This window comes from Lupinus angustifolius, chromosome LG05 (assembly GCF_001865875.1).
Source record: "Lupinus angustifolius cultivar Tanjil chromosome LG05, LupAngTanjil_v1.0, whole genome shotgun sequence".
Classification (NCBI taxonomy): Eukaryota; Viridiplantae; Streptophyta; class Magnoliopsida; order Fabales; family Fabaceae; genus Lupinus; species Lupinus angustifolius.
The window spans coordinates 18,749,090-18,760,723 of NC_032013.1; positions in this window are offsets into that span (position 1 = coordinate 18,749,090).

Consider the following 11,634-nt stretch of genomic DNA (forward strand, 5'->3'; position numbering starts at 1 on the left):
CACCATTCATGCTAGGCGATCCTGGCATGGTGTACTGTGGGACTATACCACATTCCTCTAGGTATTTGGCAAAAGGCCCTGGACGTTGTTCACCTGAACCGTCATATCTACCGTAGTATTCACCACCACGATTAGATCTGACACACTTAATCCTTTGGGTGAGTTGATTTTCAACTTCAGCCTTAAAAGTTTTGAACACGTCCAATGATTGGGACTTTTCACGAATAAGAAAAATGTATGCATAACAAGAATAATCGTCTATGGATGATATGAAGTATTGTTGACCATGCCAGGAAGCCATAGGGAATGGTCCACAAATATACATATGTATCAATTCTAAGACGTCCGAAGCTCTATAGGCACCAGATTTCGATTGTTTGGTTTGTTTTCCTTTTATGCATTTAACGCAAACACTAAGGCTTGTGAAGTCAATGGAATCCAAAATCCCATATGACACAAGACGCTCAATTCTCTTTTGAGAAATGTGACCTAGGCGCTTGTGCCATAATGTACATGAATTATTATTTTCAATTTTACGCTTAGTGCCACGTGATTCCACATTTACGGTTTCGCTATAATTAGCTATAGTATTCAGCATATAAAGATTGTCATTTAACATAAGTGAACCATTTCCATCAACATTTGAATTTAAAGACAATTGAACCGAATTGTTTCCAAAAGAACAACAATAACCAAATTTGTCCAAATAAGAAACATAAATTAAATTTCGTCTAAAAGACGGTACAACAAAAGTGTCTTTCAAATCCAAATAGAAACCAGTACATAATAACAACCTAAAATGCCCTATAGCTTCCACTTCTACCGATTTCCCATCGCCAACATACTTCTACCGATTTTCCATCGCCAACGTAGATGTATCTTTCAACATAATTAGGCTTTCGGTAGCTCATGCAACCCTGCATTGAAACACTGATGTTAAAAGTTGAACCAAAGTCTAACCACCAGGTGTTTCTAGGTACTGAAGTTAAATTGACCTCAGAACATACCAAAGTAAGAAATATACCTTTCTTAGCACGCCATGCGTGATACTTTACACATTTCTTCTTTTGATGTCCAGTTCCTTTGCAAAAGTAACAAACATCAGCCGGCTTCTGCTTCTTTTGCTCTGGACCCTTAGAAGCTTCATTCTTGGGCTATGAAGTGTTTTTCCCTTTGCCCTTGTCCTTAGAGGTACTTACATAATGGGCACTTTCAGTCCTTTCTCGCTTCAGCCTTTCCTCTTCTTGCACACAAAATGAAATGAGCTCATTTAGAGTCCATTTCTCCCTTTGACAGTTATAAGAAATCTTAAACTGACTGAATTGTGCAGAATTGTGCAGGAAGGGAAAGCAAGACCAAATGTATGAGTAAGTCTTCCGACATCTATAGCTTAAGGGCCTTAAGTTTTAAAGCAATATTGGATATCACCGTAATGTATTCCCTTATGTTTCCTTGATACCACATGGAAATCAAGTTCTGTAACAGAGTACTTGTTTCCGCCTTATCGCTCTTTGCAAAGCGCTTTTCAATCTCAGCAAGGAAATCTTTGGCACTATTTATCTCATCCGAGATAGTACCCCTAAAGACTTCCGGAATGCCGCGCTTAATGATCATTATACTCATGCGATTAGAGCGATCCCACTTCTCATAATCTTTCATCTCTTCAGAGGCACTGAATTCCGAAGGAGAAGGGGTTGCTCTACCCTTAATGCGTAGTCTAGATCCATGCAACCAAGAATAATTTCCATGTTCTCTTTCCAATCCCATGTTCTCTTTCCAGTCCTTAAAATTTTCACCATTAAGGACCAGAACTGAATTTAAATTTGCAGATATAGAAGCAATTGATGTAGTTGAATAGAACAAAAGACAAAATATTAAAAATATGCTCACAACTTAAAATTATCAATGTGCTTAAATAATGGTTTGTCCAAATCAATATACCTAGTGCACCATTAACATCAAGTCTTTGGACAGTAATATTAACTAGAAGTGGTACTCTTGTTGTAATGATCAAACATTTATAATAAGGCATGTCAACTGACGAATCCCTCTTTGGATTGATTCATCAGTCACATGTATAAAAAATTTAGAATTATAACATGTTTATTATCACATGTGTGTATGATCTTCGGCCAAATATCAACTTTCTTTTGGGCCAATTAATACTCACATGAATAATCATACACACTTACATCCAATATTCCTCACGAGTTATATCCATGAAAGAGGTCACTTTGGCGACATTTCACTTCAATTGGCTCACTTGAAATAACAGACAACTTAATGGATAACCAAATAATAATCAAAGTTAATGCACAGAGATATCATAGCCCCATAAATCTTAAATTTCCAAAAAAAAAAATTCTTGGGCTATTGTACTCTCGCTTGGGCTCAATAGAAGACAATGCTTCTGTTTAGTTATCGCTTGGGCGAGCGTACTCTCGCTTGGGCGAGGTGCTCTCGCTTGGGCGAGGTGCTCTCGCTTGGGCGAGAGCAAAGCAGCAGAACACGAACATGGCAGTTTCTACACCATTCTTCTCCGAAAAAACCACCAAAAAAATAAAAGAACACCAAAAAGAACATTGATTCAATTTTGAATCTATCTATATGCACATGGAAAACAATGAATTTCTATCCTAATCAATCCATGGCATAGATAAATCATCAAACCATAAATCAATCCAAATTTGGGGAAGAAACTGAAATACTTCAAAAGACCAAATTTCACACATGAATCAAATTAGGGTGGCTCTCATACCAATTGTTGGATTTTTCTGAATAATCCTTTGATTGAATGCGGAAAACCTAATGATCAAGGCTTTGTTCCTATAACAAAATGTTTATGCCCATACATAAACCCAAATGAAACAACCCTGATCTAGACCAAAGAAACCCCGATTGATTTCATAGTGAAGAAGAAGAGCATACTTTGATTAGCCATTTGGAATTGTCAAGGGTATGAAGATCTTCCAGATGATAGAGCCTCATGGTTTTCCTTATGCTTCTCTAGAGGGGAATGAAAAGCCAAGGAGAGTGTTATCCTTATAGAATTCTGATGGGTGTTGTTTCCTTATGGGCAACTCCTCGTCCATCCACCTTTATTCTCCCCAGTTACTCAACCAAACCTATTACCCTACAAATGGAGACCACAACCCATAAAAGTAACTGAACCGATTACTACTTAAGTTGCAATAATTCTAATTCAGTCCCGTCATCAAATCAGAAATTGCCTAAAGGTATCTACACTTATAATATTTCATGACACATATGCCCTTAGTCACAAAATTAATTCCTGAAGACCATTTTATATTTGGCTAATTAAATAATGGCCATAACACAATTATAGAATTATATTTGTGTGATCACCTAAAACTTGATTTAAAGATCCAAAAATACTTCTTCTTAAAGTGTTGACAAGTGAACTAAAAAGTATAACCTACACCTTAGTTCACTTGGCATATCAAGCATCTATTTTTAGCAACTTATGTTCAAGGCTAAATGATATTAATGGAGCCTGAAGTAGGGTGTGACAACCTACTCCAACGAGTGACACTTAACTATTGTTTAGTGTATTACATAAGGTTTGAAAATCATCTTATCATTCTAGGACACTAGATGAAGGATTTAAAAATGGTGTGTGGAATATAATACATAACTTGTAATGTTTTCAAAAGTCATTTGAGTCAAGAAATAATTTCATTTTTCAAATCAATTTTACCTTCTTGAATTTGTAAATAGTTAGTTCTTTACTTTTTCATGTTTCTTAGTTCATAAAATCACAAAAACAACTTTAATTGTTACTTTATTACTTTTGATAAAAGATACTATTAGGCAATTCCTTGTGGTTCGACATAACCCTATACTATACTACAATTGAATCTTGAAAAAGATGCAAATGTAAAATAGTAAAGTGTTAACTTATAAATTTTATTTGTTGACAGAAAGAAACTTTGAATCAAAGTGCAATTTAATTTATAAATTGTATCTTTCTGAAAAGGAAAAATACACTGTCATAATGAATGATCTAACTACTAACTTTACTTTATGTCATTTATTTTCAGCAACTAACATTTATTTTCTGTTATTTAAAATTTGCAACTAACATTTATTTATTGCTTTATTTATTTATTTATTTATTCTTTACCAACCTTCCATAAGGAAGTAGTTTGGTTAATAAAGGAAACCAGAAATAAATATCACTCATTATCACTTGTGTTAAATTGCTAAATTCAACCATTATACCGGTGTTGGAATTTATTTCAACAAAGTCGAGATGATATGAAATTATTAATAATTCAATAAAGCTAAGTTTTTGATTAAAGGAACATTCTTGAAACCATTAAGCCGACGTTGGAATTTATTCCAACAAAGCCGAGATGGTGAGCAAATAATCGACCTGCCATTAAATAAATCAATCGGAAATTTGTACTTCAATAAGCAAGCACAAATCACTCTTTCAACACTAATCCTATCCAATTTAAGAGATTTTAACCACAAAGTACCCCAAAAGAAAAAGCTCTAAAAATGGCCATGTAAAAGCTAAGAATTAAAAATATGACCCACTTATGCGCCAAATTGGTTTTCTGAGCCACAATTAGAAAATATGTGCCATGACCTAGGTGACACTAACAGAACACCAAGACATGTTGCTCATGTGCCACAATCAAAACTGACGCGCCATGGAACACGAGCCTTAGTGAGATTTGTTGTGCTAGACTTCATGCACCTCAGTCAAGTGCTGTGCCAAGCTCCATGTGCCTTAGTCATATTTGTTGTGCCAAGATCCATGCTCATGTGCGCCTTCATCAAGGATTTGGTGTGCCAAGGTCCATGCGCCTCAATCAAAAATTGGTGCGTCGTGGACCATGCGCCTCAATAAAAAATTGGTGCGCCATGGACCATTCGCCAAGGCCATAAGTTGGTGCAGCATCTGCATAGGCCACAATCAAGAGCTTATGCGATATACGTGTAGTGCCTCGGTCAAGTCTGTCTCAGTCACGAACCACATTATCTCGGTCAAGCTTTCTTCGGTCAAGTCTGTCTTGGTCACAAGCCACATTATCTCGGTCAATTCTATTTTTGGCTCGATCATCCTTGATTCTTCCACAGTCGGAAGTACATAGGGAACCATCTTGAGCTATTTTCAATAGTATTTATAGTTAATAAGTATAAATACATATTTTAGTAAAATATAATTATTATATATAGAAATGCAATCTTATAATTTAAAGTATATTTTAATCCGTTTACACCCAATTTAAGTTAAACTAGTTATACTCAATCTCAATCATCAATTTTCTTAAATCCAACGAACCATAAATGTTAAACTTAAAAATTATTTAAGATTTATCTTTTCTATCTCATCATTTATTTCACCCACCTTTATGGTTCGTTGGATTTAGGAAAATGGATGATTGAGATTGAGTGTAATTAGTGTAACTTAAATTGAGTGTAAACAGATTCCTCATATATATATAAGAGTATATATTTAATATGTATAAATTTAATTTTTCTCTACAAATATATTGGTATGTATATATAACAGAGTCATTTCATGAATTAACGAGCCAAACTTTACTTGACTCAAGTTCGCCTAATTTTTCTATTTATTGAGTTCATTTTTTTTTGAAGTTCAACTCATTTGAGTAATAAACTAAATTTATCGAGTTAAATAATAAGTTAAAATTAAAAAAATAATATTGAGTTTATTCAATGCTACTTGCCCTATTGCCAATAGGACACATTTCACTCAGTGAAGAATGTATGAAGGGATTTGTTATGGTGGAGTACTAAATCATAAATGATTGACTCCCATACTACTTATATGATTCTTGATCCAAAATCTTAACATTTTAATTAGGATCATTAGTCCTTTTACTTATCTTTAACTCATCTACTTATTTACTACGTTGTACTTTACACAACATTGGTATTCATAAATATTTGTTGGCAATTACCCATTTCCATCCATATTTTCATTTATTGGGAAAATATCTGCCATTATGGATAATTTATATTAATACAGAATCCGAGTATAAATGTCATCCTTGCCATGAAACTCCACACTAGTATATTTTTTTAGATGTGGGTGCAAAAACACATCAACTTTCATTGATAAAGAGAAATAAAGTTACAAAACAAAGAAGAAAAGGAAAATTGAACTACTTGCTCAACTAGTCTATAATGTCGCTAAGCGAGGACAGTTGCTGAACTATAACTGAGCGAAATCCTCCAGCAAGAAATTATAGAAGTAGCATATACTATGTATTACTTTTTATTAGTTGTGGCACCATTATCTTTTGAAGTACAATTTAAAACAAGGACTATTCTATACATAAACTATGAGAAATGTTAGAGAGATGTTAGAGAGAGAGAGAGGGGGAGAGGGAGAGTTAGAGAGAGAGTGAGCGGGAGTAAACCCCGGAGGTTTCCGTCTACCTCCTGGAGAGCTTCCATGCGAGTTGCTCGGCCTCACGCCAACAACAACGCTTTTGAAAGACCCAGGCCTCATGCCAACAACTTCGTTGTTGATAGACCTCGGCCTTACCACTTGAATTTTGAGGGAAGGAGTAAAGATAACCTCAGCACTATCTACATTACTAATTTTCCTGATGATTTTAGGACCTCTGACCTATGGCATTTCTTCCTGAAATGGGGTCGGGTTAGGGATGTGTACATTCCCTTCAAGAGGAATAGCTTTGGCCAGAGGTTTGCGTTCATCCGATTTGAAAGAAATTCAGACATCCAGCAACTGGCTAAGACTTTGGACAAATTATGGATTGGCAATCTGAAACTAATTTGCGAATATTCCAAGGTTTGAGAGGAATCGTGATCGTTCTTGTGGTCGTAAGATGACTCAGAGAACCGTCTGGGTGAATTCTACTCAGAATGTTCGGGATGGTAGGAGTTTTGCGGATGCTGTTCGTGGTGGTCACTCTGTGGATGCTATCAAAGTGGATGTTCAGCAAGGGGTGCCCAAAGATGGGTATTCAAATTTTTTGCAGAGGTCGGAAAACATGAAAGTTCTTCAGTTCTCGGTGTCCACTGAGGACTTGGAGAGGTCGCAAAAGTGTCTGGTTGGAAGATCTGTGGAAGATGTTGATCCTTGCACTGTGCCTGATCTGCTTAGGAAGGAAGGAGTTTTTTCTATTACTGCTCACCATTTGGGGGTAGACTGTATCCTTTTGGCCCTTGTTGATGGTGAATGTGTCCAAGAAGTTTTGAATGATGTCGAAGAGTGGTTCCAATCTATTTTCCGTTCCATCACTCCATGGACTGCTGATTTGAAGGTCATTAGTAGAGATGTATGGATTAGGTGTTTCGGGATACCGGTTCATGCTTGGTCAATGGATTTCTTCGACCTCATTGCTAAGGAGTTTGGCTATCTAGTTTCAGTGGATGCTTTTACTTCACATAAGGTCAGTATGGAGGCTTGCAGAATCCGCATCAGAACTTCGGTATCTCACAGAATTGAGGAGCCTATCCAGGTAATCATTGATGGTAAGGAATTTGTTGTCAATGTTTGGGAAGAATTGGGTGGACCGATTGAGTTCTCACCTGGTAAGAAAGAATATTGGGACAATTCTTTTGTCTCTTATTCGTCGGTGGTGAAGGAAGACGGAATGTCAGAGAATGCATTAGAGTGGATTTCCGATTCCCTACAAGTAGAAGACCACCGGTTCAGGCTGGATGAAGAAGAAAGGGTCGCAGTCGAGGAGATAGAGGAATTTAATGCATTATTGACTAATTCATTCCCTATGAAAAGAATATCGGGTGAGGAGGTTGAAGCATAGGTGTGGTGGGGACCAGGAGGGGAGAGAAGGTATTTTGGATGAGATTAATGTTGAGTGTGGGCCAAGATGTATTGGAAAACGGATGAATGTTGTGGAGGATTCTCAAGGTGACGACACTCTTAATGGTAATTATTGTGAAGCATGTTTTTTGTCTCATGGACATGATTCACGTGCCAATTTATGTGGGGGAATTTTCAATGCATTTATGGAGTCAGATACTAAGAACCATGGGCCTAGTCATGATTTGCCACTTAATTTAATATCTCCTGAGTGTGGGTTGGATGTGGGCCCTGAAACAAATTACAACCTGCATGATTCCCCCCATCCCATGGATAATTCGTTGGATTCCTATGCACCTATTCTGGTTGAGCCAAAAACCCCTGGACTGGGGACAGCTGCTGAGATAAATGGGCCAGGCATGGATGAGGACCAGGTAAGTAAGGATATATCCCCTAGTAATGCTTATGTTCTGCATTCTGATTTTCGGGATGATTTACACCCGTCTACATCCTTAAATAAAAGAGGCGGCAGGGGGGTTTCTGGACGTTCAAAAAAAAGAAAAGTCATCATCAGAAAATTTCCAAGAAACAGAAAAATAAGCAAGCCCTTGTTGATTGGAACAGTTTCTGCATTGACCTTGGGGACATTCCTATTATTAGTAATTTGGATCCAAGTTCAGTGAATGAACCCAAAGTCTTGCCAGATACTATGGAATCTCACGACGTCCATTTTTTGGACGTCCATTATTCTGGCTCGCTGGATGGTCGAAAGGATGGATCTGTGGCTGGCCCGTCCTGTATCAGAGATGAAGCTGAGGAAGTTTGGAAGATTGGTCAACAAATTGGTTTATGTGGGAAAGGAAATTCTGAAGAAATTATTAAATCTTTGGTTGATATGGAGGAAAGGGATAAAAAGCAATTTCAAATATCTAGACGGAGTTCTTCAGTGGTTGATGATAATAATCTCCATTAATATTAGGGGATTGGGCGGGCGGCTAAAAAAGAAGGAGATAAGGCTTCTTGTGCGCAAACATAATCCTGATTTTGTGTGTATTCAAGAAACTAAAATACAGTGTGTGGACTCTAAATTTTGTGCATCTTTGTGGGGTAGTGATGATGTTGGTTGGGCTTTCTTACCAGCGGTGGGTCTCTCGGGCGGTATCATCTCTCTTTGGAATAAGGCTAAATTTGAATCAGATGAGGTGCGAGTCCATTATTCTGGCTCGCTGGATGGTCGAAAGGATGGATCTGTGGCTGGCCCGTCCTGTATCAGAGATGAAGCTGAGGAAGTTTGGAAGATTGGTCAACAAATTGGTTTATGTGGGAAAGGAAATTCTGAAGAAATTATTAAATCTTTGGTTGATATGGAGGAAAGGGATAAAAAGCAATTTCAAATATCTAGACGGAGCTCTTCAGTGGTTGATGATAATAATCTCCATTAATATTAGGGGATTGGACGGGCGGCTAAAAAAGAAGGAGATAAGGTTTCTTGTGCGCAAACATAATCCTGATTTTGTGTGTATTCAAGAAACTAAAATGCAGTGCGTGGACTCTAAATTTTGTGCATCTTTGTGGGGTAGCGATGATGTTGGTTGGGCTTTCTTACCATCGGTGGGTCTCTCGGGCGGTATCATCTCTCTTTGGAATAAGGCTAAATTTGAATTAGATGAGGTGCGGATTGGGTCAAATTTTGTGACGGTTAGAGGGAAGTGGACTTCTTATAGTGAAATTGCTAATATTATGAATGTTTATAGTCCTTGCGATCTGGTTAGGAAGAGAATTTTTTGGGAAGAAGCAAAGTCCGATTGGATGCACCATTCGGGGGATATGTGGTGTGTGGTGGGGGATTTCAACGTTATTGTGAATAATGATGAAATAGTGGGTTCTACTGCTCATTTTGCTGTTAGGGAGTGTTCCGAATTCTCTAAGTTCATCGAGGACTTGGAATTATTTGATCTTCCTCTTGCTGGGTCAAAATTCACTTGGTTCCTTTCAAATGGCTCGGCGATAAGTACACTTGATAGGTTTCTGGTCAATAATAATTGGTTGAACTGTTGGGGTCGGCTTATCCAATTAGGATTACCACGCTCCTTCTCAGATCATTGTCCTATCCTTCTAAAAAATGACATCCCTGATTGGGGTCCTTCACCGTTCAGAACAAATAACTGCTGGTTATCAGATTCAAGATTCAGTAAGTTCATTGAAGAGGAATGGAGTTCTTTGGAGGTTTTTGGTAGGGGTTCTTATATTCTTAAAGAAAAATTGAAGAGTCTAAAGAGGTCCTTGAAGGTTTGGAATAGAGATGTGTTTGGTCAGCTGGATAGATAGGAAGATCTCTGATAAAGTCTCTATCATTAGTTCTATTGATGGGAAAGGGAGCGCTTACGTCCTTAGCATTGAGGATATTGCGGCTAGGAGGATTGCTTCTGCGGATCTTTGGAGGCTGTTAAGCCAAAAAGATAGTCTCTTGTTACAAAAATCTAGACAGAGGTGGCTTCAGGATGGTGACTCTAATACTCATTATTTTCATGCTTCTATTAATAGAAGAAGAAGGTCCAATGAAATGCTTGGGATGCTAATTGATGGGGTGTGGGTTGAAGAACCTTCAAAGGTAAAAGATTACATTCGATCGTTTTTTCAAGATAGATTTTCTGAACATCATTGGAATAGGCCGTCTCTTGATGGGATTGTTTTCAACCGAATTTATGAGGAGGATAATAATCATCTTATAGCCCGGTTCAAGGAAGATGAGATTAAAGAAGCTGTATGGAGTTGTGAAGGTGATAAAAGTCCTAGGCCTGATGGTTACAATTTTACCTTTATTAAAAAAATTTGGGATTGTGTGAAGAATGATGTCTTTGCTATGGTGGACGATTTCTTCACTTCTGGGAATCTTGCGAAAGGATGCAATTCTTCATTCATTGTTTTAATCCCAAAAACAGGAAGTCCGCTGGGTCTTGGTGATTATCGACCCATCTCTTTGGTTGGTTGTATCTATAAGATTATCTCTAAATTGTTGACAGGTCGGATTAAAAAGGTCATGCACTTGATAATTTCAGATTGCCAATCTGCTTTTATTAAAGGAAGATGTATCATGGATGGTGTTGTTATTGCTAATGAGGTCATTGATCAGGCTAAAAAGAAAAATTATGGTGATTGCTTTATTTTCAAAGTGGACTTTGAGAAGGCCTATGACTGTGTTAATTGGAGTTTTCTTCTTTACATGATGGAGAGGATGGGCTTTTGTTTAAAATGGAGGACATGGATTAAAAGTTGCCTTCAGTCAAATTTCACTTCTATTCTGGTTAACGGGAGCCCAACTGCTGAATTCAACATGTCTCGAGGCCTTAGATAAGGCGATCCGATTGCTCCTTTCTTATTCTTCATAGTGGTCGAGGGTCTTGCTGGCATTATGAGATCAGCGGTTTCGCAAAGGATTTTCAAAGGGTACTCGGTTGGGGATGAGGTTATTGTGTCTCATCTTCAGTATGCTGATGATACCCTTCTTATTGGAGAAATCTCTGAGGATAATATTATGGCTCTCAAGTTTATTCTGAAATGCTTTGAGCTAACATCGGGTTTGAAAATCAACTTCCATAAGATCAGCTTTATTGGTATTACAGTTGATAATGCTATTGTTCAGTCGGCGGCTAACAAGTTATTGTGTGGTGTTGGTGCTTTGCCTTTCAAGTTCCTTGGAATTCCTGTTGGCGCTAATCCTAGAAGAATTTCTACTTGGAGTCCTGTTATTGAGGTCTTTAAGAAGAAGCTTTCCTTCTAGCAACAAAAGCTTATCTCTTTTGCTGGTCGTGTTACTCTTCTGAAGTCGGTCCTTTCATCTT